The 18,673-nt window shown below is 38.3% G+C and overlaps 2 protein-coding genes and 1 long non-coding RNA gene across 3 annotated transcripts in view; 1 reads left to right on the top strand and 2 right to left on the bottom strand.

The window, feature by feature from the left end:
• LOC148342055 (uncharacterized) overlaps nt 1-18,673 on the bottom strand; it is a 458,829-nt gene that overhangs the window by 280,172 nt on the left and 159,984 nt on the right. The window lies entirely within an intron of this gene.
• Nucleotides 1-18,673, top strand: part of LOC148342057 (uncharacterized) — a 219,647-nt gene that overhangs the window by 80,106 nt on the left and 120,868 nt on the right. The gene's annotated exons all lie outside the window — the stretch shown is intronic.
• On the bottom strand, nt 930-1,806 carry LOC148342062 (uncharacterized). Its single transcript, XR_015842403.1, has 2 exons — nt 1,711-1,806; nt 930-1,179 (listed from the first exon to the last, which is right to left on the bottom strand). It is a non-coding gene; the product is annotated as an uncharacterized LOC148342062 (long non-coding RNA).

Raw genomic sequence — 18,673 nt, 5'->3', positions numbered from 1 at the left:
CCTCAAATATCCACTAGTTACACTAGTGAAAGATTTTGACTGAACTAGTTCCACTAGTGAGTTCCAAAATGTTCACTAGTAGCACTAGTGGATGCCAACCTGCTCACTAGTTAACTGGTGAAATTGTCTTTTTGGATTAACTAGTAAACTACTGATGTCCAAATTTTCACTCGTAGAACTAGTGAAACACAAATTGCTCACTCGTTGCACTAGTTACGCTAAATGCTAATGAGGAGGCGGGAAAGTACCATGAGTGTATGCCTCCTATTGGTTCTCTGATAGGAGCTCCACCCAGCAAAAAATTAACCCTGTAAAGACTGATCCCGAGTGTCCACAGTTTCTTTTACTGCCTGTTGCTTGGTATATATGCAGACTAAAACATTTTTTCTCAGGGAATGGCTCTCTGGGGGATGTATATTTATTATTTACATGGACATAAGGGGTAATAGTACTGCTAAAAATTCACTCCTATCCACTTTTAGTATACAAAATAAAAGGAATGCAGTATAATGCAGAAGTCCTGCAATTAATTCTGCCTTCACGAGGCTGTGATTTTTCAGTTGTTGAATCTGTTCAAAGATGATGCGTATGTGTTAAAGATGCTGTAATCTGTATTGTAAATGCGGATTTGGGAGAACAGCACAATAAAATAATATTACAATACTTGATGACATCACCCCCTGCTCGTCTCTAATGATTGTTTGTTGTGGAAAAACAACTGAAGTAAATAAAATACAAAAACACAATCTTCTTACCGTGTAATATCAAATAAATGAATGTGTGTGCATTTTGAGGTTTCTACAATCTTTATTGAAGCCACTGATTGTGTTTTGTTTTTTAAGACAGGAGATGTGACCGAGCAGGTTCGATGTTGGAGGAAATATTAGTTGTGGTTTCACCACTTAATTTCAGACAATGCATATCCAGAATACAGTTGAAAAACATTTTATTGTGAACATAATAAGTTACATGAAATATATAATTAATTTAACAATGAATAAACGGGATGTTTTTATCAAGATTTCGGGAAGAAGTTGTGTCTCTCCTCCTCCTGGTGTTATTTAGGGAAGCTGATCACCCTTTAGCTTCTATGAACAGCATCGTGCTGCAGAAGATGCGCCGTCAGAAGGGTCCGAATGGAGCTGCTCATCTGCCGTGGGGTCTCCAAGCAGTCAGGACCTATAGTTTGTCCAGTAACATATAGCGCAACCTTATTTATAATACACAGTTACAAAGGAATACGAATACTGCGTGTAATGAAGGCAAGAAAATAATTCAAATATACAAACGCAGCTAGCAAACGATAATGAACGATTATGTTCCAACGTTAATTGAACTCTTCTTCCTACTCTATTAGCTTGTGAGCAATGAACAAACGACACCGTGAAGCCAAAATGTGAGCGTCAAATGCGCGGAAAACTTCATCTTTTGCGGTTCAATCGCTATAAAACTAGCAGCGGCAGATTTCAGAAAGTCCTGCCGGCATGAAGCTGCTCTCGGCGGCAACTGTGAGCGTTGAACTGCCGCCATCCGCCATCAAAACCGGACACAGACATCTCCGAAATCGTTGAAGCAAGTTTTTAAGCAGGGCTTATCTTGATAAATTGACCACACATTTGACGTTTACACCACTACTTTGTCGCCTAAAATAATCGTAAAATCAAATGTTGTATCACAATAGAGTAATATTTACAAAAAACATTGCAATACCTCTGAAGGTTTTCTCTTCGGCTTATGTCGCTGGTTGGCATATTATGTATCGTGATTGGCTGTCCGAAGAACAAACGTCATGTCGGAGGAATCCTGGGTAATGGAGGATCGTGACAAGGCGTCCGTTGAATAAATATTGAAAAGGCTTGCCGAGGCACGCCATTTGAGTATTTATTCTATGGCCTTGAGCATGCATTTCACACTAGTGCCCCACAGCATTTATGGGCTTACATGTTCACTAGTAAGATACAAAAATGAGCTTACTAGTGAACTAGTGGGCATTTTTATCTTACATGTTCACTAGTAAGACACAAAAATGAGCTTACTAGTGAACTAGTGGGCATTTTTATCTTACATGTTCACTAGTAAGATACAAAAATGAGCTTACTAGTGAACTAGTGGGCATTTTTATCTTACATGTTAACTAGTAAGACACAAAAATGAGCTTACTAGTGAACTAGTGGGCATTTTTATCTTACATGTTCACTAGTAAGACACAAAAATGAGCTTACTAGTGAACTAGTGGGCATTTTTATCTTACATGTTAACTAGTAAGACACAAAAATGAGCTTACTAGTGAACTAGTGGGCATTTTTATCTTACATGTTCACTAGTAAGACACAAAAATGAGCTTACTAGTGAACTAGTGGGCATTTTTTAGCTCATGGGGATCAGTCGGAAAGAATACAATGGTTTCCTATTGGCTGCCCATTTGAAAATAATATAATCCACCAGTCACGGCTCATGATTTTGGAATTTCTCTGCCGAACTAATTTTTCAACATAAACATGGCCGATAGCGTACTGAGACGTATCAGGCGAAGGTGCAGGGCAATAGAGAGAGTTTATCGTCAAGGATCTGCCGGTGGAAGTGAAATACGCGCGATAAACATTTCCATTGCTAATTTAAGAAGATTTCGTCAGCACATTAGCACCGAGGCAACTCAAAATTTGATTCAAGCTCTGTCAGATCTCAGATCTGTCATCGCTACGGGACCCGCTCCTATTGAAGCACATGTTTGTTTCTCTGCGGCAACTCATTTGCATCCAGGTAAAGTGGCTATCATTCTTATTGTATTTTTTTGTGTCTGTTTCTTCTAACTACCCATGGGTTTCACAGACGCCCTGTTGTTCCTTAAGTGGTTAATATACAGTTTTCCTGTCTTTATATGAGCTCTATAGATTTAGACTGTTCAGTAACACAATGGCTATCCACTTTGAAATATATATATGTATTAAAACTCTTGTTAACAACTCATACCTATGTCATAAAAATGGTTAGAGAAAGTAGCTTCTTGTGGTTTGCAAGATAATTGTTGGTCAGATATATAAAACTGCTGCAAATATATATATATATATGTGTATAAGCATATAAAAGATCACACTCATTAATTTGCTTAGATTTCTTTATCCTTTTAATTCCATATTTTAGGTAGACGCGGGAGACCAGCCCTTGATATTACAAGGGATCAAATTGAACTACTCCTCACTCAAGGCTTTACAGTGAGAGCCATAGCAGGGATGTTGGGCTGTTCCTCTTCATATCTCCATAAAAAAATGAAGCCTTTTCAGATTTCAGCCAGAAATAGATTTACTCCCATTCATGATCTTGACCTCGAGGAGCATGTCAGAATATTGCACAACCAATTTCCAAGATCGGGCTCGGAAGTAAGCATTCTGCAACATAGTCGCTTTATGTATATGATATCTTTATATCCAGTGTGAAATTTCACTTTTTTAATTGTGTTGAAATATGAACCTCTTTCAGATGATGAGGGCATACCTTCGTGCTGCTGGCATTGTAGTACAAAGAAAAAGAGTTCGAGAAATCCTCAACCATGTTGACCCAGCTGCTGCAGCCCAGAGATGGAGCCAGACTGTGGCTAGAAGAACATATTATGTGCCATTTCCTAATAGTTTATGGCACATAGATGGTCACATGCGTCTCATTCGGTAATGAAGGATAATCTCTTGTATTTGTTTGTATTTGTTGGAGCATTAGAAAGCAGATAGTATTGTCCGGACGGTGCAGATTAAATTTTATTTCGTAATTTCTCTTTGTATAGGTACATTTCACAAACTCCCGACTTGCGCACTTAAATGCGCAGCAATATAATCTCAGCCAGTAGGCCCTAACATCAGCCAAAACAACTCCTCCCTCTCTAGCACACAATAGATATTTTTTCCTTAAGTCTGTAGTTACATTTATTGAGTTTTCAACATCTTACTATTGCTCAGGTTGTTGACTGGTTGTGACACAGTCACTCTTCGTTCAAGGTCTTCACTGTTGGCTTGCAACTGGTTGAGATGTATGCCATGTCTTGCCAAGCCAGTTTCCAAATTTTATTGATTATAAGGGTCTTCTCCAAATACATTGTTGAGAGCTGTTGATTGCTGATGAATGTTTGAAAGCATGCCTTCCATCCAAATTTGTGTTGGCGTCCGATTGTTTGCAGTTCTCAACCTGTGGTTGTTCCAGCCATGTCTGAATATATCCAGTCTTTTCTGAATTTCTGGCTTGTGCACAATTTGTAGTGCCATTTTGTGAACGTTGTCATCCGGGTTCAATATTTGTTCATCTTCAAACGAATAGAAAAGCATGTAAAAGTAGTGCACAACCTGATGGAAAACGTCTCTCCAAAGTCGTTCGATCCGTTGGTTGTGCACAGATTTGCCTGTTATGTGACTTGCATGTTCTTGAACCTGTTCTGTTCATTCATCATTGGGAGATAGCCTTGGTGGAGGTCTGGTGGAGTGTTTTTCTAGGGAATAATTTCATACAAATAAATGTGATAAAACTTTAATGCAAATATAATGCTATACTGATTTTCTTGTAAGGTAACCACTATTGTTTTTATTTTTGTTTTACAGGTGGGGGTTTGTGACACATGCTGGTATTGATGGAAATTCCAGGCTAGTAACATACATAAACTGCAGCACAGACAACACAGCTTTGACAGTGCTGAAATATTTTGTCCACGCTACTTGTCTATATGGGTTACCCTCCAGAGTAAGATCAGACCACGGTGGGGAAAACACTCTGGTTGCTCTTCTAATGAATCTTCTCCAAGGACAAGAACATGCAAGTCACATAACAGGCCAATCTGTGCACAACCAACGTATCGAACGACTTTGGAGAGACGTTTTCCATCAGGTTGTGCACTACTTTTACATGCTTTTCTATTCTTTTGAAGATGAACAAATATTGAACCCGGATGACAACGTTCACAAAATGGCACTACAAATTGTGTACAAGCCAGAAATTCAGAAAAGACTGGATATATTCAGACATGGCTGGAACAACCACAGGTTGAGAACTGCAAACAATCGGACGCCAACACAAATTTGGATGGAAGGCATGCTTTCAAACATCCATCAGCAATCAACAGCTCTCAACAATGTATTTGGAGAAGACCCTTATAATCAAGAAAATTTGGAAACTGGCTTGGCAAGACATGGCATACATCTCAACCAGTTGCAAGCCAACAGTGAAGACCTTGAACGAAGAGTGACTGTGTCACAACCAGTTAACAACCTGAGCCCTGAGCAACACCAAGAGGTTCAAAACTTAATACATGGAACAACAGACTTAAAGGAGAAATATCTGGTGTGTGCTAGAGCGATTGAAAACATTCAACGCTCAACAAATTAATCCACAATGGCTACACCTTCCCAAACCCCAATGAGTCTCCTATTGACTGGCAGAGCATGTCATGTAGGTCGTTCTCCTCAGTAATACCTCTTGGGAGGTACAGGCACATCATGCATGTTGATGCGTAAGGAAGACGACGTATGCCCTCAGCCTGTTCATAAAAATCAATGGCCAGTTTGTCGCGAAAGCCCAGGACAGGAACCTCATCAGCTCCAGTTATGAAGATGAGAAGGTCTTCAAAGGACATTTCTGTCATTTTGTCTGCCGTGAAAAAAAGAAGGAAATTGAAAGTAAAATCTGCAATTGTTTTTAAAGTGAAACATCAATTCTGGACTTTATATACTGTATTTCAGCTTGGCCTTGTGTAGCAAATTTAGGGTACGTGAACATAAATACACAAAAACACAAAAATAACAATACCATTACAATTTCTAACTGCCCCTTGTTCTGGTATTTACATTGTTCTCAAATGTAAAACATACAACAATAACACTTTCCGGTCAATCAAAGTAGTGTACATTTTAGTGTGCCACTTTGTTTGTGTATGGAGTTCAGTTTCATAAATTGTGCCAGAAATGCTTAATTAAAATACCTTCGATCATATTCAGAACCATTTCCCAGCTGTAGATGGTGTCCTCCTCCGCCTGCCGATGGTTGGTTCCTCTGCTGCTATAATTATAGGTGAGGATGTCTTTGAAGGCTGCCTTTGACATAGGTTCGTGCATGTTTGTGAACAAGGGCAAGAAGGCAATCCAGTTTTGCTTGACAAGGTCCCACAACTTTCCGAATGCGTTCATTCCCTCTGTGAACTGGTGTATCATCTTGGCTGTTCTATAATGCAACAGAAAGAAAACATGCAGTATAAATGAGTATATATTGTCAACCATGAAACATGTTTACATTTTGTATAGTTAAATTTTTTTAACATGTCAAAATACAAGTTACAAAGGGCTGGGTTAGATTGATATCTACTCCATAGTTACAACACTTTGTAAATTCCCGTTTGATAGTGACACTGTTTCGTAGCAGTTAGAAGTAAAATTCTTATTTTACCTGAGAAAGATGTAATGCTTTACCACATATGCATAGATTTTTGTTACATCTTCTACTTTGGCACTAAATATTCCTGGGATGCCGCACTCAGCAATCCAGTCCCCCATCTCATGTTGGAGTGTTGTCAGGTCCTCAGTGGTCTGACACTCTTGAATCTTAGAGAGAAACATGAGTGGGAACAATGCAGCTTGGTCTCAGATTGACCTTTACAAAAAAGTAATATTTCATAGAAATGAACATATCATCTGGTACCAGTTTGATTCTTTACCAATTCCTGTGCAGTAATCCCTTGTTTTTTTTTTTTTTGCCATCAATCTTGACCAGAACCACCGCAATAAGTGAGAAACGACTAGGTATAGGTTACCTTTCTTTTATAATTATTTTTAATTTTGGGGAGTTTTATAACTCTAGTATGCGTGGCGACCGCCTCAATATGGTTCCCAACTTTCTAAATACTTGTTTGACAACAAATGTAACTTTAAAAATGAAAAATGGAAATACCAAACCTGCAGGATGAAACAGGTGATCTACAAGTCAACGTTGTGCTGCCGGACAATTACAACAGAACATTCGGTTATAACTATGTTAAAGTTTTAATTTTTATCCTAAATTTGGCTTACCTTACTTAACTAGTATCCCACGTTGTAAGGTCCTTGTTGATGTTACTGTAGTAAGCAAAAGTTAAGCCATGAATACTTTTGGCGACGAAGTGCACTGTCGTTGGAAATCATGGCTCATTTTTTGCTTCTCACAATAACATCAACAAGGACCTTTGAATAAAATGCAACTCAGGATTCAAGTTAAGGTAAGCTGTTTTGAAATGTACTTTACCAAACTCTTTAAAGCTTTATTTGCCGATGTTTTGTCACACTTGCCGTCCTGAGGGAGCCGTGCTTGTCGGGTGGACAAGACTGGCAGGATACAACAAGAGAAAATACTGAGTCATCGGAGCCAGTAAGTTCACGGGATAAATCCTATCATGATTTCGTTAGTCGTTCTCGCACCGGGAACCAATCACACGCCTTTATGTGATTGCCTGTGGGTATGTCCGAACCCTCCCATTCAACTCATCTCTTTGAAAAAATTGTCTTTCTGCATTATGGCAGCTTATATGGCTGTAATTTTTCTGTTCTTTTTTAAATGAATATTTTGAAAAAAATCCACAAAAAACTTAAGCTGCAATAATTGATGCGTGAAATGGTGGGGGGTAGTGTACATGTTCATATGATAATATTTAAGTACCCTCTTGACTTTGCTTTGCACTTCTGGGTCCGGCAGCAAATGCCAGTTGAACTGGTCCAGTGGTGGGTCTTGCCCGCACATCAACTGGAAGAGGCAAGGATCCAGGGCCCTGATGCATGGACCACCATGAGCAACTGACCAAGCAATTAGGTTGCCACCTCTGAAATATTTTTGCTGGTCTAGAGCAGTTTGGTCATAAGTTAGAAAGACCTGACCAGCCTTTCCCTCGAAAATTCCAAGAGAGGTCTGAACCTCTAACATCAGCAGTCTATGACAAAAATAAAAAAGAAAGAGTTTAAAAAATTCATTCATCTTCAGAATCGTGGTAGATGGGATACACCTTGAACCAGTCGCCAGCCAATCGTAGGGCACACAGAGAGGAACAACCATTCACACTCGCCATCGGACCGACAGACAATTTCGGTCAGTTGACCTACCCTGCATGTATTTGTAATGTGGTAGAATACCAGGTGAAAACCCATGCAGACATGGAGAGAACATGCAAACAAGGAAGGCCAGAACCAGAATTTTACCCTACATCTCAGAACTATGAGGCAAGATATCCGACAATATATAATACTGAGCAGTTCACCAGAATACATGTATAATGATGAGTGGCATTCATACCTGAAAAACTCCCGCTGTGGTCCCCCCATATCATCTGCATCTTCTCCTACAAACTCAATGTGTGGTGAATGGGTCCAACAGAAAGTCACTCTGGAGAATGCTTTAATGGCACTCTCCAGAAGCTTACGCCTTCTGATACAAATGGTGGATACCAGATTGCCTGAAATGTGATCCTCGTGAAAAGTCTTCAAAATAGTGGCAAGATCCACTTCTTCCTAACATATATTATAAGAACAATACATTAGAAATTAATGGGAGAAAGTTGCAAAATCATTCCTTCCACTTAGGAGTATTTAACAATGCACAGTCAGAAACAACCCATGAAATTTTTTTTTACCATAGTTCTGTTTAAAAAAAGTTATAACTTACTGATGGAGGATTGTCATTTTCAAAAGGAACTGCAATGAGGCCCTCATCTTCCCCATCTTCCCCAGAATCATTAAAGAAAAAGTCATTAACAGGAGTCCTAAGAATCAGATTACGCAGGTCATAATTACGCACAGGAATCCTGGAATCCAAAACCATTTGCATAATACAGGTTATGCATTTTGATTTATCTACAGCTGTATTGTGATTTAATTCATGCATGTGTAGCTTCTTAATTTCTTGTTTATTCAAATTAGCATGTGTATATAGTAATATTGACCAGTCATTTGTTTTCTGTATTTTTCATAAGAGAGTGACATTAAGCTATCTGTCAATATACACGGCACAGCACAAGTGTTGAGGACAAAATAGTCATTGAATAGAATTCAGTGTCACACATGATTCATGTTTGCAGTCCTACAAAATACCTGTTCATTGGTTCCAAACATGTTCCTCTGTAAAAGACCTTGAAAAGTACAAATAATGCATGATAATGTGTTCAAACTATAATGGCAAAATTACGGATTATTTATCATGATCATGTAGAGATTTACCTCTGGGGTCCCGGCATTCACCCACTGTGCAGAATCCAAACTTGACTCTAAACTTGACTCCTGTTTGCAAGAGTTTAGACCTTCTTATATCCAGCTGTCTTTTATTGAGGGTGCACTGAAAGGGCAACTTCTAAACTCCAATTATTAACATTTCTTATCACAATTGTCTTCAGTCTGAATTATCAATTACATATGAAATACATTATAGTTTACAATTACTTACAGGTAAAGCGTTCAAGCCGGTCCTTGGTGAGCTTCCATCAATTTCCATCTATGAAGACAAAGCCATGGCATTGAGGGGCAAAGACTGAGAACTTGCATCAGAATTGCTGTCAGATGTGACAAATGACAAGTGCGCTGCTACTGCAGGAGCAGTGAGCAAAACCTGAGGGACTGCAGGTGATGCCAGAGATATGATATCTGATGATGCAGGGAATTGAGATGGAGTATTGGGTGAGACCTCAGGTCCGGTGGCTGTCGGTGTTGCAGAGGGAGAAGCCATCAGTGTTGTGGATGATGAAGAAGGAAAAGACTGTGAAATGCTGTTATGTTCAGTTGGCTGGGATGTCTCTGATCCAGCAGGAGTACTTTCAGATTCAGTGATCTAAATTGACAAGACAACGGGTCTTATTAGTCTGTCGCGATGGTAATATCCCAAAAGAATCAATTGATCAATACAAAGACAAAGACAAACCTCTAATGGCAGTGTAATGTGAGTCTGGGGAAGAATATATAATCTGCTTCTGCCAACTGCTTTCTTGAGGTCCTTTAAGGTATTTGCCTGAATTTTAGTCAGAAGCCTTGACTTATCAGCTCTTGCCAGATGAAAACCAATAACATTTAGGCTAACTGATGGGTAGCTTTGGCAGATGAAGTTATTAAATTCTGGGAGAGTCCATGAAATTACAGCATAACATTTCGGGGAGTCTGCCCTTTGCAGATCATGACTTGGAATCCCTGGAAAATAATAACAATAAAATGAAACAATTTTACATCAGTCCTGGTTATATAAAAAAAATAAAATATATATATATATATATATATTTATATAATATATATATATATATAATATGTATATATAATATATATATATATATAATATATATATATATAATATATATATATATAATGTATATATATAATATATATATATATAATATATATATAATATATATATATTAAATATATATAATATATATATATATATATATATATATGTGATTACGGGACCACTACACCATCAGCGACCCCGAATCAATAACAATAACACATTGATTTTCCATGTAAATTAAAACAAAGCCAACAACAAAAACATTACAATATGAATAAATCTTTGAAAATATGTAGTGTGGACATTACCTAAACCAATTCTGGTCAATTTACAGCATTCTGAATGAGGTGGAAGGGCAAGTAGGTCAGGATTTGGCAACAGAAAGAGCCTTACTCTCCAGACTCCATTTGTCCCAGTGGCACGTGCTTGTGTTTCTGCATAAACAGAATATTTTATTGACATACAACTATCAGTAGTCCCTTCAGCAAATTGTGTATTCTAAAGCTAATGCTTCGGACAGTTGGGCAGACAAACAACTTTCCCTTTTTCTTTCTCACTCATACGCACACCGTGCTAATTCATAGGCCGATCATAAAAACTCGCATTTCATATTTTAATCATAATAACGCGGATTGAAAGGTTTACAATAACTAATTACTATAGCCAATTAGCTATGTCTAAAAGTTAGCTTACCTGTCGTCGTGCGAGCTCGTCTTCTCCGAAAATTATTCCTTGTCGCTCGCAATAAATTGTCGTCCATCTGCACTGCCAGTTCCCTTCTTGCTACATCAAGGGCGTTCCAGACGCGATTAATAACATCGTTGAAACCACTTTCTGTGTTAGTTTCCGTAGAAGTCATGCTCATGTTCGCAGATGCCCCGCCAAATAACAGAGATGTCGACTCAATGCTGCCTACGCGATGTCGACTCACGCACACACACGTACTGGTCTATTCTATTCTATTCTATTCTATTCTATTCCATTCATCTATCTATCTATCTAGTAACACATCGCTGAAATATTAGGATATAGTATATGGTGAATGGATTTGATGTGATGTAATATTAAATAACTTAATATTTACTACACAGAAAGTATTGTACATGTTTTCTCTTTTATATAATTACATACCTATTTTTACACCAGCCTGTATATGGAGAGGGAGAGAGAGTAAGATTAATCATAAGTATGAAATGTTTTTATACAATCATTCTTTTCATAACTGGCATTACGGGCTGGGCTCTTAAGGGTTAAAGCGTCAAGAGATCTCATCAAGATATTGACCAATCAAAGTACTTGTCCCGCCTGCTTCATTTGAATGCAGTTCACTAGTGAACATGTTGGTGTATGAGTGACTTTAGAGACAACAATGGTCACATATTTCATTTTACATGTCATCTAGTAAGGTCCAAATGTCCACTAGTGACACTAGTTAAGCTTTTTCCCTGGCCTTACTCGCTGACTTGTCAGATTCTCAAATTGCTCAATAGTTCACTAGTAAGGCATAAAATGTCCACTAGTCACACTGGTTGAGATCTTGCCAACCTTACTAGCTGACTAGTGAGGTTCAAAATGTGAACAAGTTTTCAAGTAAATACAAAGATAGCCACTAGTTACACTAGTTGGTCTAATTTTTACCCCACTTGTTAACTTGTGAAACACATGTTTTCATTCTAGTGAACTAGTTGAGTCCACAATGAGTCACTAGTTAACGAGTGACACTGATGTTTATTTGACTAGATAACAAGTAGAAGGAATTTTGTCTCACTTGTCAGACACAGAAAAGAACTTGTGCAAGATTTGACTGAACATGTTTGAATTTTCTCCTACATGTTGGCCTTTTATTTTTACTTGTTAAATGTTATGCATCATGAGTGAGGCACTGTGCACAACTCGCACAACAAATATCTAACATGTGGGGATTTTTGGAGTACTAGCTAATGTTTTTTGCATACTAGCAGGCATTTATATCATACTAGTTAACCAAAATTGCTTACTAGTTGATATGTGGGCACAACTTGTGAACTTGTATAGTGTTGTAATTGGGAAACAAATCAACTACTCAAATTTGATGATTTCACTAGTTTACTTGTTGTGCGCACATGTCACCTGGTGCGCAATTTTGTCAAACATGCTCAGTCAAAGTCTGTACAAGTTCAGAATTGAGCCTGACAAGTGAGACAAAATGTCATCCACTTGTGAACTAGTGATGTGAAAATAATTGTCACTAGTTTGCTAGTGACTCACTTTGAACCCAAATACTTTACTAGTTAGAATACATGTGGTTTACTAGTTAACAAGAGAGGTCAAAATGAGCACAACTAGTGTAACTAGTGGATATCTCAGCATGTACTTGTTCACTAGTTAATATTTTGAGCCTCTCTAGTTAACTTGTAAGGCCAAAATAGATTGCAAGTATTTCACTAGTTTGGCTTTATGCATTCACTAGTCAACATGTACCCCATAAGAGGCAGCTGCTAGTAAACTAGCTTCAGTTCCCCAGGACCACTTGTCAACTAGTGTAAAACATGCACTAATAAAGTGGGTGGGACAATGACAAAAGCTGAATTCTGATTAGTGCATTTAACTGTAGAGCCAATAGGAATCCTGGATGCACACATCTGCCCCACCTTCTCATTAGTTTTTTGTGTAACTAGTTGACTAGTGAGCAGTTTGGCATCCACTCGTTCAACTAGTAAACATTTTGGACCTCACTAGTTGAACTAGTTCAGTCAAAATTTCTCACTAGTGCAACTAGTGGAAATTTGGAGTATCACTAGTTGACAAGTAACATTTTTGAAAGTTACTAGTTAAATATCAAGGCTTAAAGGGCTTTCACAAGTGAACTAGTAAGTATTTTAGCCGTTACTAGTTAACTAGTGTGTATTTTCGCTCTCACTAGTGAACTAGTGTAGGAAATCATATGTCACTAGTTAACATGTTGGAATAATCCACGTTTTACTAGTTACATGTTGCTGAAAATGAGTCACTTGTCAGAGTTTCTGTGCAACTAGTACGACAGAGGGCATCACTAGTGTAGCTGAATGTATAACTAGTGCTGGAAAAGACCGTACTAGTGAAACACACAAATGTGTGATATCAAGGATATGGAATAAATGCTCAAACGGCTTGCCATAAACGTGGATTATTCCAACATGTTAACTAGTGACATATGATTTCCTACACTAGTTAACTAGTGAGAGCGAAAATACCCAATAGTTAACTTGTAATGGCTAAAATACTTCCTAGTAGACTTGTGAAAGCCCTTTAAGCCTTAATATTTCTCTAGTAACTTTCAAAAATGTTACTTGTCAACTAGTGATGCCCCAAATTTCCACTAGTTACACTAGTGAGAAATTTTGACTGAACTAGTTCAACTAGTTGGCGGCACGGAGGCCGACTGGTTAGCACGATGGCCTCACAGTGAGAGACATCATCGGGCGTGGGTTCGATCCCGGCTCCGGCCATCCAGTGTAGAGTTTGCATGTTCTCCCCGTGCTTGCGTGGGTTTCCTCTGGGTACTCCGGTTTCCTCCCACATTCCAAAAACATGCATGGCAGGCCGATTGAACACTCGAAATTGCCCCTAGGTATGAGTGTGAGCGCGGATGGTTGTTCGTCTCTGTGTGCCCTGCAATTGGCTGGCAACCAGTTCAGGGTGTCCCCCGCCTACTGCCCCAAGATAGCTGGGATAGGCTCCAGCACCCCCCGCGACCCTAGTGAGGAGAAGCGGTATAGAAGATGGATGGAAAGTTCAACTAGTGAGGTCCAAAATATTTACTAGTAGAACTAGTGGATGCCAAACTGCTCACTAGTCAACTAGTTACACAAAAAACTAATGAGAACGTGGGGCAGATGTGTGCATCCAGGATTACTATTGGCTCTACAGTTAAATACACGAATCAGAATTCAGATTTTGTCATTGTCCCACCCAATTTATTTGCACATGTTTTATACAAGTTGACAAGTGTTCCTGGGGAACTGCAGCTAGTTAACTAGCAGCTGCCTCTCATGGGCTACATGTTGACGAGTGAATGCATGAAGCCAAACTACTTAAAGGCTTGCAATCTATTTTGGCCTTCCAAGTTAACTAGAGAGGCTCAAAATATGAACTAGTAAACTAGTACATGCTGAGATATCCACTAGTTACACTAGTTGTGCTCATTTTGACCTCTCTTGTTAACTTGTAAAGCTCATGTATTCTAACTAGTAAAGTATTTGGGTTCAAAGTGAGTCACGAGCAAACAAGTGACAATTATTTTCACATAACTAGTTCACAAGTGTATGACAACATTGCGCACTAGGTGACATGTGCACACAACAAGTTAACTAGTGAAATCATCAAATTTGAGAAGTTGATTTGTTTCCCAGTTACAACGCGTTACAAGTTCACAAGTTGTGCACACATATCCACTAGTAAGCAATTTTGGTTAACTAGTATGATATAAATGCCAGCTAGTATGCAAAAACATTAGCTAGTATACCAAAAATCCCCACATGTTAGATATTTGTTGTGCACAATGCATCACTCGTGATGCATAACCTTTAACAAGTAAAAATAAAAGGCCAACATGTAGGATAAAATTCAAACATGTTCAGTCAAATCTTGCACAGGTTCTTTTCTGTGTCTGACAAGTGAGACAAAATTCCTTCTACTTGTTAGCTAGTTCAATAAACATCAGTGTCACTCATTAACGAGTGACTCATTGTGGACTCAACTAGTTCACTAGAATGAAAACATGTGTTTCACAAGTTAACGAGTGGGGTAAAAATTAGACTAACCAGTGGCTATCTTTGCATTTACTAGGAAACTAGTTCACATTTTGAACCTCACTAGTCAGCTAGTAAGGTTGGCAAGATCTCATACCTGTTATGAAAAGAGTGATTGTATAAAAACACATCCTACTTATGATTAATCTTACTCTCTCTCCCTCTCCATATGCAGGCTGGTGTAAAAAAATAGGTATGTAGTTATATAAAAGAGAAAACATGTACAATACTTTCTGTGTAGTAAATATGAAGCTATTAAATATTACATAATATAACATACAGTCATCATATGTCACTAATTTCAGACTACCGTATACCAAAATCATGAGCAGTGACTGGTTAGATTATATTAATTTGAAATGGACCGCCAATAGGAAACCATTGCATTCTTTCCTACTGATCTCCATGAGCTAAAAAATAATGTGCACTAGTTCACTAGTAACCTTATTTTAGCGCTTACTAGTTAACATGTAAACTAAAAAATGGCCATTAGATGTTAACTAGTATGCTAGTAACGAGTGGGCAGTTTTTAGCTTACGGGTGAACTAGTGTGCATTTTTTGAGCGCACTAGCTCACTAGTAAGCTCATTTTTGTATCTTACTAGTTAACATGTAAGATAAAAACGCCCACTAGTTCACTAGTAAGCTCATTTTTGTATCTTACTCGTTAACATGTAAGATATAAACGCCCACTAGTTCACTAGTAAGCTCATTTTTGTATCTTACTAGTTAACATGTAAGATAAAAACGCCCACTAGTTCACCAGTAAGCTCATTTTTGTATCTTACTAGTTAACATGTAAGATAAAAACGCCCACTAGTTCACTAGCAAGCTCATTTTTGTATCTTACTAGTTAACATGTAAGATAAAAACGCCCACTAGTTCACCAGTAAGCTCATTTTTGTATCTTACTAGTTAACATGTAAGATATAAACGCCCACTAGTTCACTAGTAAGCTCATTTTTGTATCTTACTAGTTAACATGTAAGATAAAAACGCCCACTAGTTCACTAGTAAGCTCATTTTTGTATCTTACTAGTGAACATGTAAACCCCTAAATGCTGTGGCGGACTAGTGTGAAATGCATGCTCAAGGCCATAGAATAAATACTCAAATGGCATCCCTCGGCAAGGCTTTTCAACATTTTTTCAACGGACGTCTTGTCACTATCCTCCATTACCCAGGATTCCTCCGACATGACGTTTGTTCTTCGGACAGCCAATCACGATACATAATGTGCCAACCAGCGACATAAGCCGAAGAGAAAACCTTCAGAGGTATTGCAATGTTTTTGTGAATATTACTCTATTGTGATACAACATTTGATTTTACGATTATTTTAGGCGACAAAGTAGTGGTGTAAACATCAAATGTGGGGTCAATTTATCAAGATAAGCCCTACTTAAAAACTTGCTTCAACGATTTCGGAGACGTCGGTGCCCGGTTTTGATCGTGGATGGCGGCAGTTCAACGCTCACAGTCGCCGCCGAGAGCAGCTTTATGTCGGCAGGACTTTCTGAAATCTGCAGCTGGTAGTTTTATAGCGATTGAACTGCAAAAGATGAAGTTTTACGCGCATCTGACGCTCACATTTTGGCTTCACGGTGTCGTTTGTTCATTGCTCACAAGCTAATACGGTCGGAACAAGAGTTCAATTAACGTTGGAACATAATCACTCTATCGTTTGCTAGCTGCGTTTGTATATTTGAATGATTTTCTTGCCTTCATTACACGCAGTATTCGTATTCCTTTGTAACTGTGTATTATAAATAAGGTTGCGCTATATGTTACTGGACAAACTATCGGTCCTGACTGCTTAGAGACCCCACAGCAGATGAGCAGCTCCATTCGGACCCTTCTGACGGCGCTTCTTCTGCAGCGCGATACTGTTCATAGAAGCTGGAGAGTAACAGAAAGAACATCAAGAGGGGGAGAGACTCAACTTCCTCCCGAAATCTTGATTAATTAACCATTTATTAATGGTTAAATTCATTATATATTTCATGTATCTTATTATGTTTACAATAAAATATTTTTCAACTATATTCTGGATATGCATTGTCTGAAATTAAGTGGTGAAACCACAACTAATATTTCCTCCAACATCGAACTTGCTCGGTCACATCTTCCATCTTAAAAAACAAAACACAATCAGTAAAGATTGTAGAAACCTCTAAATGCACACACATTCATTTATTGAATATAACAAGGTAAGAAGATTGTGTTTTTGTATTTACTTCCGTTGTTTTTCCACGACAATCAATCATTGGAGACGAGCCTAGGGTGACGTCATCAAGTTTTATATTATATATGCTGTTCTCCCAAATACATCCATATATATATATATATATATATATATATATATATATGCATGCATTTATACATCCACAATACAGATTACAGCATCTTTAACAAATACGCATCAACTTTGAACAGATTCAACATCCGAAAAATCACATCCTCGTGAAGGCAGAATTAATTGCAGGACTTCTGCAATACACTGCATTCCTTTTATTTCGTATACCAAAAGTGGATAGGTGTGAATTTTTAGCAGTATGTCCGTGTAAATAATAAATATACATCCCCCAGAGAGCCATTCCCTGAGAAAAAATAGTTTTATTCTGCATAGATACCAAGCAACCGGCAGTAAAAAAAATGTGGACACTCGGAATCAGGCTTTACAGGGTTAATTTTTTGCTGGGTGGAGCTCCGATCAGAGAGACAATAGGAGGCGTACACTCATGGTACTTTCCCGCCTCCTCATTAGCATTTAGCGTAACTAGTGAGGAATTTGTGTTTCACTAGTTCTACGAGTGGAAATTTGGATTTTACTAGTTAATCCAAAAAGACAATTTCACCAGTTAACCAGTGAGCAGGTTGGCATCCACTAGTTCTACAAGTGAACATTTTGGAACTCACTAGTGGAACTAGTTCAGTCAAAATCTTTCACTAGTGTAACTAGTGGATATTTGAGGCATCACTAGTTTACAAGTATTTTCTTTGGACCCAGTAGTTAAATATAATGACTTCAAGGGTCTTTCACTAGTGAACTAGTTGATGTTTATCTTTCACTAGTTAACTAGTGAGTATTTAATTTCCAACTAGTTGTCTAGTGCAGGCGATCATAAGTCACGAGTAATACTTTGAACATTACTAGTTTGGGACAGTGGGCCGCTAGAGCATCAAAAAGATAACTAGCTGGGAATTTGGCACTAATAGTGCCTATCTCGGTGTCACAAGTTAGATATCTGTCAGCACTAGTTGAACAAAAGACTCACTAGTCGCTAAAAATGAGTCACTTGTCAGAGTTTCTGGGCAACTAGTACGGCAACGGGCATCACTAGTGTGGCGAAATGTATAACTAGTGCTGGAAAAGACTGCACGAGCGAAATACACAAATGTCTGATATCAAGGATATGGAATAAATGCTTCAAGGGCTTGCCATACGCGCATGCCAGCAGCGGTTCCTCAAACCAATGAGAGATGTCATGGCAACACATTTAATCTACAATGTTCGGGGAGGGATTTCACTGGTCACCACACCATAGAGTCATGGTTTCAAATCAAAACCAAAAATATCCCTTAACAGCTTACAAGCAAACAATGAAACAAAGAAATAAAATTGTCACAAAACATGTATCTCTCATGCC

The sequence above is a fragment of the Idiotropiscis lumnitzeri genome, chromosome 2 (assembly GCF_059441095.1).
Source record: "Idiotropiscis lumnitzeri isolate Australia: NSW breed Sydney's pygmy pipehorse chromosome 2, RoL_Ilum_1.0, whole genome shotgun sequence".
NCBI lineage: Eukaryota > Metazoa > Chordata > Actinopteri > Syngnathiformes > Syngnathidae > Idiotropiscis > Idiotropiscis lumnitzeri.
Note: the sequence above shows the minus strand (reverse complement) of the source record. Positions and strands in the feature narration are given on the sequence as shown.